The 14,830-nt window shown below is 39.0% G+C and overlaps 1 pseudogene; it reads left to right on the plus strand.

Annotated features, from left to right (window-relative positions):
- Positions 1–374: 374 nt before the first annotated feature.
- On the plus strand, positions 375–493 carry LOC130026725 (uncharacterized; annotated as a pseudogene).
- The last annotated feature ends 14,337 nt before the right edge of the window (positions 494–14,830 follow it).

The following is a 14,830-nucleotide window of genomic DNA, read 5'->3' on the forward strand; positions in this document are numbered from 1 at the left end:
TGCTCAAAGGAGAACAGGAAACATCCCACTATGAAAAACAAGAAATGTCAATATCTGCCACCTTTGCCTGGACCCTGCTCTGTGTCAAGAGAAAATCCCTAAAACCTAGAAATTCTCCTTGCATCATGCCCTATATTTACCATTGCCAGAACCTTTCAGCAAACAACAATGTACTCTAAATAGGAAAATATACAATCTTGCTGTTGATGCAGAATAATGAGCCAAGTTTGTATTTGGAAAATGAAAGATAAAAGTAAAGAGAAAATTGTCTTTATAAGTAAATCAGACTCTAGTTTTACAAAGGTGAAGACTCTAGTTCTACAAAGAACTATATTATCTGAGGTCTGATTTAAAAGATGCCCCCTCTTTAGGACCCACTGATAGACCTTGAACAATTTGCTGTTGTTCTTTTTGTTTACACTAGAATGAGAAAGGAAAAAAGTCCAGCGTTTTCTGTCTCTGTGAGAACCAGCTTGACTAGGGGAGAATGTCTAAAAAAATTTTTTAATAAATAAACACATAAACATTGCCCCTCTTTAATAATTCAGACCCAACTTCGTTAACTAATGGTTCCAACCTAGTTTATAAAGAGAATCAAAAAGCTGCATATGCTGTCATTAGCTGACCAGGATCATGGAAGTCAGAGCCTTATCCAAGGAAACTTCAGATTTAAGAGCTAATTGCTCTTACCCAAGCTTGCTAATTGACTAAAGAACTTAGAGTAAATATCTATACTGATTCTAGATATGCTTTCTTAGTTCTATTTGCTCCTGCCACAGTATTGGATATTTAGCAGATAAAAAAGTCCAATAAACTTTAAAATTTTAAAAGCACTATAGCACTGTCCTCCTGTTGTTCATTGATTTGCTCGAGTGGGCCCAGTAACGTCTCTATTGTGACACTTATTGTTATTGTGTTTGACATATCAAATACAGCACGGGTAGCTTGCCAGGCTTTACCGTGCGGTCGAGATATTCTCGGTACCTTGTCGTGCTCTCTGAGAAGGGTGGAAGAATTGAACTCGGGTTTTAAAAACTTTACTATTTTTGGAGACAGTTCAAGATCCAAAAGAAATAGCAGTTATTTCAGGAACATCAAAAATAGATGCTGAGATAGTTAAGGGAAGCAGTCAAAGGAATGCCACAGACAGAAGATCATCCTTAATTCTTATTCAATTATTGGATTTATTGCAAATCCAGAAAATGCTTCTATTAAGCCAGAATGATTTTTCAAAAGAAAAACAATGGACATTGTAACAGAAGAAGAAGAAGAAGAAGAAGAAGAAGAAGAAGAAGAAGAAGAAGAAGAAGAAGAAGAAGAAGAAGAAGAAGAAGAAGAAGAACTTTACCAGATAAGAGAAACTACTTATTCCTGGTTTAATATAGTGAAAACTTGGTAAGGAATTATAGGAGACTTCCTATATAGAAAGAGATGCTTTAACCACATTGGTTAAAACTATCTTTCATGAAAAAGGACTGAAAGAACTGTATAACAGGCCTCAAAGTTATACTTTGTGCACTCTTAGTGAACCTAGTCAAAATTTCAAGCTGCTTATGGCTCTACTTGTTCAGCTTTGAAAAATCTATTGGCAGCTTGATTTTATACGAATGCTTAAAAACTCAGGGTACAAATAGTTATTGATGCTTATTGACATCTTCACTGGGTAGGGAGGTGTCTCCACCTCTCTGTCCTCTGTCCTCACCCCCCGCCCATTCTCAGCACTGAGAAAGTCAGAGAAATCTCTAAAGTGCTACTTAAAGAAGTAATTCCTGGGTACGTTTTTGCTTACCCGGGTCTCTACAAAGTGACAATAGATTTTTTTTTTATTTCAAAAGATACTAAGGATTTAGCCTCGGTTTTAAAAAATCATCAACTCTACACAGCCTGGCACTCCATTTTCAGTAAAGGTGGAAAAATTTAATCTCATGCTAAGAAAGATGTTAGGGGATTGGAAAAATAGTCCAGTGGGTTGGGCACTTTGGTTGGAAGTGGCTGACCCAAGTTTGATTCACTGCAACTAATATGGTCTCCAAGACCTGCCAGTAGTGATCTCTGAACACAGAATCAGGAGTAAGCCCTGAGTACTGCTGAGATCACCTGGGTGCTGGTGAAGGGATTGGTATTAGAACATTGTACACCTGAAACTCAATCACAAATATTTTTGTAACTTTATAAGTCATGGTAATTCAATAAAAAGTAAATAAATTAAAAGCAAGCAAGCAAACAAACAAAAAAAGATAGTAAGGGGCCAGAGCAACAGTACCGCTGGTAGGGTGTTTGCCTCACACATGGCTGACACAGGTTTGATCCCCAGTATCCCATATAGTTCCCCAAATGCCAGGAATAATTCCTGAGTCCAGAGCCAGGAGTAACCCCTAAGCATCCCTGGATATGATCGCCACCCCACACACAAAAAAGATATTAGAAAAAAATATGTCAAGAAATTAAGAATCTTTGAGTCTTGGTCATTAGTGGCAGCAAACATAGAGCCCAAACTTTGAAAGAACAAAATAAAATTCTTAACTGGAGCGATAGTATTTCAATAGGGCATTTACCTTGCATGCAACCTACCCACATTCTATCTTCTGCACCCCACATGGTCCCCTGAGCACCTACAGGAGAGATTCCTAAATCAGGAGTAAGTCATGAGCATCTCTGGGTGTAGCAAAACAAACGAGCAAACAAAAGAATACAATAAAAATTTTAAACCTATAAAGGGAAAATATCCATGGTTGAAGTGCAATTGAGTGTCAAAGTATCCAAGACCCAAAACAATGAAAGAGAAACCTCCCAAAATAGGCTTTGAACCCAAGCAGTTTACTCATTGACATTCAACTGAGCTTCAACTTCTCCAGAAGAGTTGATCCAGGGGTCAAATGTAGATTATGGACTAAATCTTGGGACTGGGGGTGAATTTTTAAGACACTTTTTTTTTGCCAGCCATATAAACAAAAGATAATTTCTCTTTTCTTTTACTATAAAAGTCCTGCAGTTGCCCCACATTTTACCCATACCCTGGCCTCCTACTCCTTCACTGCTAAGAAAAGCCTACTCTAAAAACTATGGATAAGGCCAAGGATCAAGCTAAACAATTATCTTTAATTGGTAGTGGTTGGGTCACAGCCCCGGTGCTCAGAAGCAACTCCTAGCTCTGTGTGTAAGGTTTCCTGGTAGTGCACAGAAGACTTTGTGGTATGGAGATGGATCCTGAGTTGGCTGCACGCAAGACAATGACCTTAATCTCTAAACTATCTCTCTGGCCCCTAAATAATTTATCTTATGATAAAGTGTTATCATTTAATTAGAACTTCTTTACAGGGCACTGGTTTTCCTCTGGAAAAATATTAATGAAAAGAACATGACCCTGCTTTTAAGAGGTCAGGATGAATCCTCTTTCCTTAGGTTAAAGAAACCAGAATAAAGGAGACCAAGAAGAATTAAAGAGGATTGAAAAATGGTGGAACCCAGCATTTGTTTTTTCATAAATTATCAGCTATTTCAGTAAGACAAACCTTTACAAATGAAATCATAAATCAAACCTGAAAAAAAAAGGAGACAGCAACTCTCTGGTGAGCATGGTGAATGGTGTCAGGTAAAGGAAGGCCAAGTGGATGCCAACCATTATGCTTTAGGTGTAAACTGGTCTCATGGTGAAATACATCACTGCAATGACAATAGTCTCATCAGGAGATATACATAAGGCTAATCACTGTCACCAAAGCTCCTATTGTAGCTGTAAACATCATGGAGAGAACCAGGAGAATCAGACATGTGATGGAGTGACCGCTGAAACTGACCAGATACTCAAGCAGCTTATTTTACTTGATCTATAGCATCTGTCACCTAGTTCCTTGTCTTGCTAAATGAATTTTTTAATAATTAAAACATTGAAAGCTGAAATACACAAGACTCTGTACAAAAAACTCCTACATTTTTTCCTGGTAATTTTTATGTTTAACCCATATATAGTTCACACTTAGAAATTTCTCTCTTTGGGGATACTTTACAAAAGGAGATCTCACATTTAAGTGGCTACATGGGTGTACTCATGACATACCAAAACTAGCAATGTTATATGCACACTTTGCCTGCTAAAAATGAAATGGGATAGAATTCCTTCCATTATTGGTGTCTGGACTCTACAAAGAGAGAACATGATCAAGTTTTTTCAATGAATGACATTATAAAACTTTGATAGATACTGTTTCTAAACTGGAAAAATAATTGAAGCAAATATTTCCTTTGTCTCCCCTCTTTCTCACTAACTTCTTTTCTCTGAACATCCTAGACCCATCTTTTTCTATATCTCTATCTCCATCTTCTATAAGTTATTAATATGACAACTAGAGACCCCAAAGCTATATCATAACTCCTCATTGGAAGAATTCAGTTTTAGCAAGAGGGAAATCTGTTACCAGTGTAACATATAATTTGTGGCCCAGGACTGAATTAAACACTATACCTACAGAATTCCCATATCTCATATAACAACTCATAAGACTTTCTAAGGAACTTGACACAGTTATTAGAACGTATCTGCCAGGACATTCAAGTGTCGCCAAAAATTGCAATGGCAAAAGATTTCTGATTTCCTGGTGACCAGAACATGATTTAAAATTAAAGATATAAAGAATCTGAGGTGTTTATGGCACAGCTAATCTGTGTTTCATTCCTCAAACTAGTAGGGGCTATGGGTGGTAAAATTGAAGAGCCCTGATTTAAATGATCTCTTGTTAAGTTCATTCTTTCCAGAAAGATTAGATTAAAAAGTAGTTTAGTTAAAAGACAATTTGAACTGGTTGACACTTCACACTAATGTATTAGCCCCACTAGCTGGCTAATTATCTCAAATCTTAACACAGAAAGAAAAGGATTTGGTTTGCTAAGATTAAGAATCTCCAAATAGATCTGGAGAACTAGAACTATGGTAAGGCATTTACCTTGCAAGTGCCAAATCTAGATTCTATGTTCTGCCTATTTGATCCCTAAACTCACCCTTGGACATATTCCCTGAGCACAGAGCACATTTCCTAAACACAGCCTAATGCGCAAAGCCCAAACCAAACAAACAAAAAAAAACTATCTCCAACTAAAGCAATTTTCTCTCAAGTTGGCAATACAGCTGCCTGCAGAATGCTGGGACAGTGGGTTGGGGTGGGGGAAGGGTAGCCTAGAGGTATAAGTATACTTGAACAGTACTATACTGAGTCCTACTTTACCCAAGCTAAAAAAAAAAAAGAGCTCATTCTTTCCTAAGAGTCCAAAGACATTCATATGTAGATGACTTTTTATGCTTCACTACCTTGAAAAATTCTAAAACTGGTGTTGTTTACTCAAAGAACTGGCAAAGGTCAAAAGGTAGCTATAAAAATCTTCACTTGTGTTGGGAAACAGAGAAATCTACACATCGTGTGGCACTAGGCCAGGAACTTTCCATAGACCCAAACCGGGTAGAAAGGAATTTTTCCCTCTTTCTGCACCAAGAAAAAAGTGAGGTTCCTAGAATTTGTCTGCTATTGCCAGAGCTAAGTCCCCTGCTTTTCCTCTGTGACCATTGGGTGACCTTTGTATAAGCTCCTTAAAAAAGATTGCCTGACTCTGGCTTGAACTTTAGAACATTCAGAAATTACAGGATCTTAAGGGGCATCTAGCATAGCCCGTCTAGCTATGGGTCACCCAAATACACTACCCTGCTAATTTTTGGTTGAAAAGGGAGATACAGGGGTCAGAACAATAATACAGTGGTAGGTGCTTGCCTTGCATACAGCCATACAGGGTTTAATCCCTGGCATCCCATATGGTCCCCCTAGCCTACCAGGAGGATTTCTGAGTGCAGAGCCAGAAGTAATTCCTGGGTATCACAAGGTGTGGCCAAAAAAAAAAAAAAAAAGAAAGAAAGAAAATGAAAAAGAAAAGAAAGGAAGAAAAAGGAGATGCAATCATAGGGTTGTAACTCAAAAGCAGATTGATCACTATACACCCTTATGATATTATTAGTTAGCAACTCTGTTACTGTCTCTGTCCTCCCGTTGTTCATCGATTTGCTCGAGCCGGCCCAGTAACATTGTGAGACTTGTTACTGTGTTTGGCATATCGAATACGTCACGGGGAGCTTGCTAGGCTTTGCCGTGTGGGCGAGATACTCTCGGTAGCTTGCCAGGCTCTCTGAGAGGGGCGGAGGAATCGAACTCGGGTTGGCCATGCTGGCTGCATGCAAGGCAAACGTCCTACCAGCTGTGCTATCACTCCAGCCCAGTTAGCAACTCTACCCAGATTTTAGAGTTAGAGTGAGTTAGAGTCAAAGTTGTCACAGTAACAGCTGTATTATGCAGATCAACAGGAGAGATAATTATGGGATGACCCTTTCTTCTATAAACACTCTTAAATTCATATTCATGTTTTTCCACTGGCATACTTACTTCTTATAAAACCACCCTCCTCTCTGGTAACATCACTTTGATGTAACAAACTGAACCCTGCAAACTATTCCTGAACTAAGGTGAATTCTATGTTGTGAATTAGTCTTGGCTATGTGCTGATTTGATGTATATCAGTGGTCAGGTGAGCCTGTACAGAAAATATCACCAGGTAAAGTCAACTTCAACTGTCACACATAAGCAGGAGCAACCAGGTGATCCTTGGTTCTAGTTTTACATTTTTCTCCAGTTTATGCTAAGTATAGATGAAGATAGAAAGCCCCTAATGCCCAAGATAGAAAAAAACACTCACAAAACTTAATCAGAAACAAAAACAATGATAGTTGGAAATGATCACTCTGGACATAAATTGAGTGCTGAAAAGAAGTAATGCTATGCACGATACCCTTTCAGTAACAGTACGGAGAACCACAGTGCCTAAAAGGAAAATAAATGAGAGAAGGGAGTGGGGAGAAGAATATGCCATTTAGGCAGGCAACAGGGGTGGGGTTTGGGGAGATAGTCAGGAGAGAAACTGGGGACATTGGTGGTGGGAAATGTACACTGATAAAGGGATAGGTGTTGGAACATTGCATGACTGAGTCTCATTGTATGATTGAGACTCTCTCATGAACAGTTTTGTAACTATATCTCAAGGTGATTCAATTACAAAATAAATAAATAGGAAAACTTAATAAGAAGCTTAAAGGGGAAAAAAATAAGCAAATAGAAAATATCAGGAAGCAGAGGTCTATGGGCTGGAGTGGTAGCACAGCGGGTAAGGCATTTGCCTTGCACACGGCCAACCCGGGTTCAATTCCTCTGTCTCTCTTGGAGAGCCAGCAAGCTACCGAGAGTATCCCGCTCACTCAGCAGAGCCTGGCAAGCTCCCCGTGGAGTATTCAATATGCCAAAAACAGTAACAATAAGTTTCATAATGGAGATGTTACTGGTGCCTGTTCGAGCAAATTGATGAACAACGGGAGGACAGTGCTACGGTGCAGAGGTCAAGAGAAATAAATGTAAAAATAATTAAAAAAAAAAAGTTTGAAACCTTGTTCTATACCCAGAAACACAAGTACTGCTGGGAACACTTCCTAGTCACTGCTGAGAAATAGCCATGAATGCACAAGTAGTGGCCTATGAAAGCAAACAAAATACCCAATTTTATTTTTAAAAATGGAGAGAATATGCCCACCGACATTTACTCAAAGACATTTACTCCTGTAGAACTCATTTGTACTGCTCCTTGGCATCTTCCAAGAACACAATGATTTGAAAATATTTATGCCTACTGTGTTGTTTGAAGTGTTGTTGATAACAATCAAGATATGGAAACAACCCAAATGTCCAAGGACAGATGAGGTGTGATATTTGTACACACAATTAAATACAACTCATCCAGAATAAAAGATGAAATCTAGCCTTTTGCTAGGATTTGTATGGAATTAGAAGGTATCATATTAGGCAAATTGATATGGAAGGTGGACAAATGCCACCTCTCTCACTGTCTCTCAACACACACACACACACACACACATACACATACGTGTGCACGCACAGGTTCATACAGATATAAATGACATGAAAAGAAACAGAACAAGGAAAATGGAAAAGAGCCAATGAAAACAAAACCTTGAACTGTAATTATTGCAGAAATGAACTAAGGGAGGGAATGTTTATTTGCCTGAGGGGAGATTTAGAGGACAGAAGATAAGGAAGCGGTGGTGGATCTTTGACATTTTTCTGATGGTGGAGGTACAATTACTTTGTACACAGAAAGTATAAGCATTAACAGATACATTTTAAACTACAATATCTCAATAATAAAAAAATTTTAGCAAAAAAAATCAGGCTGCAATTCTGCTTTTGAATTTATTGAACAAAATTAACTTAAACACATTGACCTCTCAAAAAAGGTGGGGGCACAGGCTCCTTTGTTACAAGATAGCCATCAACTGACCCATTGAGGTTCTGATGAAAGGGTGAGTTGGGGAAAATATTCCTGGGAACCTTACTATACTGTAAAACAAAGGTATATCTCTACTATTTGCCCAAAATATAATCTAAGGAGATTTTTACATCATTCTAAAAGAGTTTTCCACTGCCAACTGACCCACTTGAAGTCTGGTAACTGGATTTTATTCAAATGCTGCCATTTTGGGGATATCATTATTCTAGTTTTTACTTGTATGTCCTCTCATTGTTTTGAAAAATTCTGATGCAGAAGGGCATCCATGTAAACCATAGAAAAACTATTAATTGAATGGCTTTTTTCCAGCATGTGGGATTCTTACAGAATTGCCTAGTGATCATAGGACCCATTTCATAGGCCAAATATGAAATAAATTTGCAAAATTTGATCCATATTTCAATACCTCCACTGCATTTACAATCTCCAAGCATCAGAACTAGTGGAACATGCAAATAATATAAAACTCAGTTGACAAAACATAGTAAACTCTCTATTTTGCATTGACCCAAGTTACCCCATGATGCTTTTCACTCTTAGATCCACATATTTTGGGGAACACCAGTGATCACCAATTGACTATGTCATCATAATGATGAATAAAGCACTATATGAATTTTACCCACGAAAAGGAACCATGTTACAATATTATAAACAACTATCCAACATATTTAAAGAGCATTTAAACTTAGTGATATATATTATGCTAATCTACCTTTGGATGATGAGACACAATTTTAATCTCCAATAAGATGACTTGTTTTATGATAAGGACAAGTGAAATATTACTTGCAACCCAATTTAAACAGTCTTTTCCAAGCTGTACTAACTTATGTGCAACAAAACTTCAAGGTCTTGACTAATGAATCCACGTCTCCCATTTGAAAAGGTCTCTAGCTCACACCTACTTATGAGTTATGAGTTTATTTCTCTCTCTTTTTTTGCTTGTTTTTGTGTCATATCTGGTAGTTCTCAGGGCTTATTCCTGGATCTACACTCTGCTGCTAAGTATTGCACCTGATTTGGCTGCATCCAAGGCAAGCGCCCTACCCACTGTAATTATCCAGGCCCTCATAAGTATATTTCTGAGATAAACTAAAATTAAACCTTCTATGTACTTCCAGCTCTGACTAACATCAACTAACCAAAAACCATCAATCTCATTCTAGTGGAGAAATAACTAGAGAAACATCCATTACCTTGTCTGACAACCTATCCTGAAGATATTTTGGGATCAAAACAGGTTGCAAAGGCCAGAGAGATAGTACAGAGGGTAAGGCACATTTTCTTAAATACCCAATCTGGTTCAATCCCTTGTGTACATATGGTCCCTCAGGCACTGGTAAGAGTGACCTTGACAAAAGTAAGCTCTGAGCACAATGCTGGTTGTGGCCTCAAAGTCGACATAAATAAATAATAAACAGGCTATAAAACAAAAACAACACCTTGCCCCCATAAGCCTCACCTCAGAAAGATGGGAATACCCTAGAACCTTCTTAGGTACAAATGGTCCTCCTCCCAGATAGATAAGAGCAGACATAAGAGGAAGAATTCAGTGAACAAAACCAAAACCAAACCAGCTTTACCTCAATCATGTGCATGACTAGAAGCTGATACAATTGCTCCTCTGTGTAATTAGTCCTCTCAATCAAAGAAGGTACCCATCCCAAAACTCTACCTCCAAAGAATGATATAAAAGTTCCAGAGTAGATAAAGGTGCAAGAAATGTGAAGTGGAGTAAGAAAAGCCTCTTTAACAAATTGTGCTGGCATCACTGGACGGCTACAAGCAAAAAAATGGGCTCAGAACTCTGCCTAAAACCATGTACAAAAGTAAGATCAAAATGGATTAAAGACCTCAACATCAGACCAGAAACCATAAGGTACATTGAAGACAAAGTTGGCAAAACCCTTCATGACATTGAAGCTAATGGTATCTTCAAAGAAGCCACGCCACTGGCTGAGCAAGTGAAAACAGAGATAGATAAATGGGACTATCTTAAACTAAGAAGTTTCTGCACCTCCAAAGAAACAGTGACCAAAATACAAAGACAGTCAACAGAATGGGAAAGGATATTCGCCAAATACACATCTGACAAGGGGTTGATATCAAGGATATACAAAGTACTGGTTGAACTCCACAAGAAGAAAACATTCAACCCCATCAAAAAATGGGGCAATGAAATGAACAGAAACTTTCTCAAAGAAGAAATCCAAATGGCAAAAAAGCACATGAGAAAATGCTCTACATCATTAATCATCAGGGAGATGCAGATCAAAACCACAATGAGATACCATCTCACACCTCAGAGACTGGCCCACATTCAAAAGAACAAAAGCAACCGATGCTGGTGCGGATGTGGCGAGAAAGGATCACTCCTTCACTGTTGGTGGGAATGCCAACTAGTTCAGCCCTTTTGGAAAACAGTATGGACGTTTCTCAAAAAATTAGAAATTGAACTCCCATTTGACCCAGCAATACCACTCCTGGGAATATATCCCAGAGAGGCAAAAATGTGTAGTCGAAATGACATCTGCACTTGTTTGTTCATTGCAGCACTCTTTACAATAGCCAGAAACTGGAAGAAACCTGAGTGCCCAAGAACAGAGGACTGGTTAAAGAAACTTTGGTACATCTATACAATGGAGTACTATGTAGCTGTTAGAAAAGATGAAGTCATGAAATTTACATACAGGTGGTACAATATGGAAAGTATCATGCTAAGCGAAATGAGTCAGAAAGAGAGGCATAGACATAGAAAGATTGCATTCATCTGGGGAATATAAAGAAACAAAATATGAGATTAATACCCAAGAATAGCTGAGATCAGCACCAGAAAGATTACTCCATAGCTTAGAGGCCAGCCGGGCATTCCAGGGGAAAGGGCAGCTCAGATAGAGAAGGGAGCACCAAATAAAAGGTATTTGGAGGATCCTTCCAGGAGGGGAGATGCATGTTGAAAGTAGACTATGGACTGAACATGTTTGCTACTCAATGCCTCTTTTGCAGAACATAACACCCAAAAGGAGAGAGAGAACAAAAGGGAATGCCCTGCCACAGAGGCAGGGTGGGATGGGGGGAATGGGGGTGGTAGGGATATTATCCATGGTGGTGGAAAATGGACACTGGTGGAGGGATGGGTATTTGATCATTGTATAATCGAAACCCAAGCACAAAAAATTGTAAATCTACAACTGTACCTCATGGTGTTTCACTAATAAAAATTTTTTTAAAAAGTTCCAGAGTAATAGAGCACCCTAGCAAGGATACCTACTCAGAATCTCTAAAAAAAACTCTGAAAGACCCATCTCCTGTGGCCTCTGGCAACATAATAACTAAAATTATCTGCATAAGCCACAAGCTCAATTTTGGTTTTTATTTTTAAAGACTCATTAGACTTCCATGATGAGCAAAGATCTAAATTAATTAAATTCCACATGAGTGGTGACTTTTAATTATGATAAAGTAGACAAACCAATCTCAAAAACACCCATAAGAGAAGAAATCTATAGAAAAGTTATTGCACTATAAAAGAATTTCTATCAGCTGGCTTCAAGAATATTATGCAAAGAAACTCCAACTACAGACTTAATCTTGATCCAGTTGTTCTCACTATAGAATATATAGTATGGTCAAAAATTCAGAGGCGTGATGTGAACTGAAAGAAATCTGCCTAAGGTATTGTCAACTGTTACAGAGAGTAAAGCAGCTGCCTTCCAAAGGATCATGGTAGAATGGCAAAATAGACATTTGTTTTCCAGCAGAAAGCCAGGATGTGGACTACAAAGGAAAGAAAATTTAGTGATCTTTCTTCCAGCAGGATGGTAAAAAAATACAAAAGCTATCAACATAACTATGAAATACAGATACAGATACCTCCAGAAATACACCAGTGTTTAGAAAACCCAGAATTTTAAAAAAATTTTTATTAGTGAAACACCATGAGGTACAGTTATAGATTTACAATTTTTTGTGCCCATTTTCCACCACCACGGATCCCAGTATTCCCCCTACCCCTCATCCCCCACATCCCACCCTGCCTCTGTGGCAGGGCATTCCCTTTTGTTCTCTCTCTCCTTTTGGGTGTTGTGGTCTGCAAAAGAGGCATTGAGTGGCAAACATCTTCAGTCCATAGTCTACTTTCAACATGCATCTCCCCTCCTGGGAGGATCCTCCAAACACTCTTTATTTGGTGCTCCCTTCTCTATCTGAGCTGCCCTTTCCCCTGGAATGCCCGGCTGGCCTCTGAGCTATGGAGTAATCCTCCTGGTGCTGATCTCAGCTATTCTTGGGTATTAATCTCATATTTTGTTACTTTATATTCCCCAGATGAATGCAATCTTTCTATGTCTATCCCTCTCTTTCTGACTCATTTCGCTTAGCATGATACTTTCCATGTTGTACCACTTGTATGTAAATTTTATGACTTCATCTTTTCAACAGCTACATAGTACTCCATTGTGTAGATGTACCAAAGTTTCTTTAACCAGTCCTCTGTTCTTGGGCACTCAGGTTTCTTCCAGTTTCTGGCTATTGTAAAGAGTGCTGCAATGAACAAACAAGTGCAGATGTCACTTCGACTACACATTTTTGCCTCTCTGGGATATATTCCCAGGAGTGGTATTGCTGGGTCAAATGGGAGTTCAATTTCTAATTTTTTGAGAATCGTCCATACTGTTTTCCAAAAGGGTTGAACCAGTCGGCATTCCCACCAACAGTGAAGGAGTGATCCTTTCTCGCCACATCCGCACCAGCATCGGTTGCTTTTGTTCTTTTGAATGTGGGCCAGTCTCTGAGGTGTGAGATGGTATCTCATTGTGGTTTTGATCTGCATCTCCCTGATGATTAATGATGTAGAGCATTTTCTCATGTGCTTTTTTTGCCATTTGGATTTCTTCTTTGAGAAAGTTTCTGTTCATTTCATTGCCCCCTTTTTGGATGGGGAAACAGAATTTTTTGATACTAAAACCAATTTCAAAAACACCTGAAGCCAGTGATACAATGGATCAGATAAAACTGTACCAAAACTCAAATTCAGCAATTGCAGCCGACTTAGGTGAAATGGGGGATGTAGACATTAGTAGCCTCCAGAAAGGGAATTGCCTCTAACTTCCTGTTTAACCACCTTGGTTTTTAGGCAGGGAAATGCCGGGGGGAAGGTTCAGATTAATAAAGCCTGCTATGAGCACCCTCAAGTTACCCATGTGATCCTCTTGATCTTCATAACATGGGAACAAATCCCCGCCCCCTGGATTCTCATGGTCTCAGGTTAATGTGAGTAAATGTTCTTTGTAGTCAAATAAAACCTAATTCTCCCTTAAAGATACCTTTAGTTTCAATATCATAGAGGGTTTTTCTGACCTTTTCTTCAGTGTACCTTATGGATTCTGGTCTGATGTTGAGATCTTTAATACATTTTAAGGACAGTAGAGATAAGGGTAAAGATAATTGATGAGGGGCTGGAGCAATATCACAGCGGGTAGGGCGTTTGCCTTGCACACAGCTGATCTAGGTTCGATTCCCAGCATCCCATATGGTCCCCTGAGCACCGCCAGGAGTAATTCCTGAGTGCATGAATCAGGAGTAACTCCTGTGCATCGCCAAGTGTGACCCAAAAAGAAAGGAAAAAAAAGATGATTGATGATTGCTCCACAGCTTGGAAGCTGGTCTCACGTGTTGGGGAAAAGGTAGCTAGGATAGAGAAGCGACCACTAAGTAAATGATTGTTGGAGGAATCACTAAGGATGGTAGATGCGTGCTAAAAGCAGACTATGGACCAAACATGATGGCCACTTAGTACCTGTATTGCCAACAATAACACCCAAAAGGAGAGAGAGAATGAGGGAATGTGCCTTAATGCCCCAAAATAGAGAGAGAGTATGGGAAATATTGTCTGCTACGGAGGCAGTGGGAGGGTGGGAAAGGGGAGGTACACTGGGGACATTGGTGGTGGGGAATGTGCACTGGTGGAGGGATGGGTGTTCGATCATTGTGTGATTGTAATTCAAACATAAAATCTTGTAACTATAACTCATGGTGATTCAATAAAATAAAAAAAATTAAAAAAAAGAGGAAATGTACCTGCTACGCTGGTGGGGGGGGGGGGTAGGAAGGGGTGGTGGTGGTGGGAAGGGCACTGAGAACATGGGTGGTGAAGAATGAGAACTGGTGGAGGGATGGGTACTTGAACTTGACTGAAACGTAATTATGAAAGTTTGTAAGTCTGTAACTGTGTCTCACAGTGATTCATTAAAATAAAACTTAAAGAAAACAACAAACAAATTCCGACCACTTCCCAGGTTCCCACATTGTCATCTCTCCTCATAGATAAGAATTTCTGACAAATAGAAGACAAATATTGATGCAAGGTATCTTTTATTCAGAAAGCATAATGAGAGCAAAAGAGAAACATATTCAGAGAGAATGTAGGCTTCTCCAGAAG

The sequence above is a fragment of the Sorex fumeus genome, unplaced genomic scaffold, assembly GCF_029834395.1.
Source record: "Sorex fumeus unplaced genomic scaffold, SorFum_2.1 ptg000034l, whole genome shotgun sequence".
NCBI lineage: Eukaryota > Metazoa > Chordata > Mammalia > Eulipotyphla > Soricidae > Sorex > Sorex fumeus.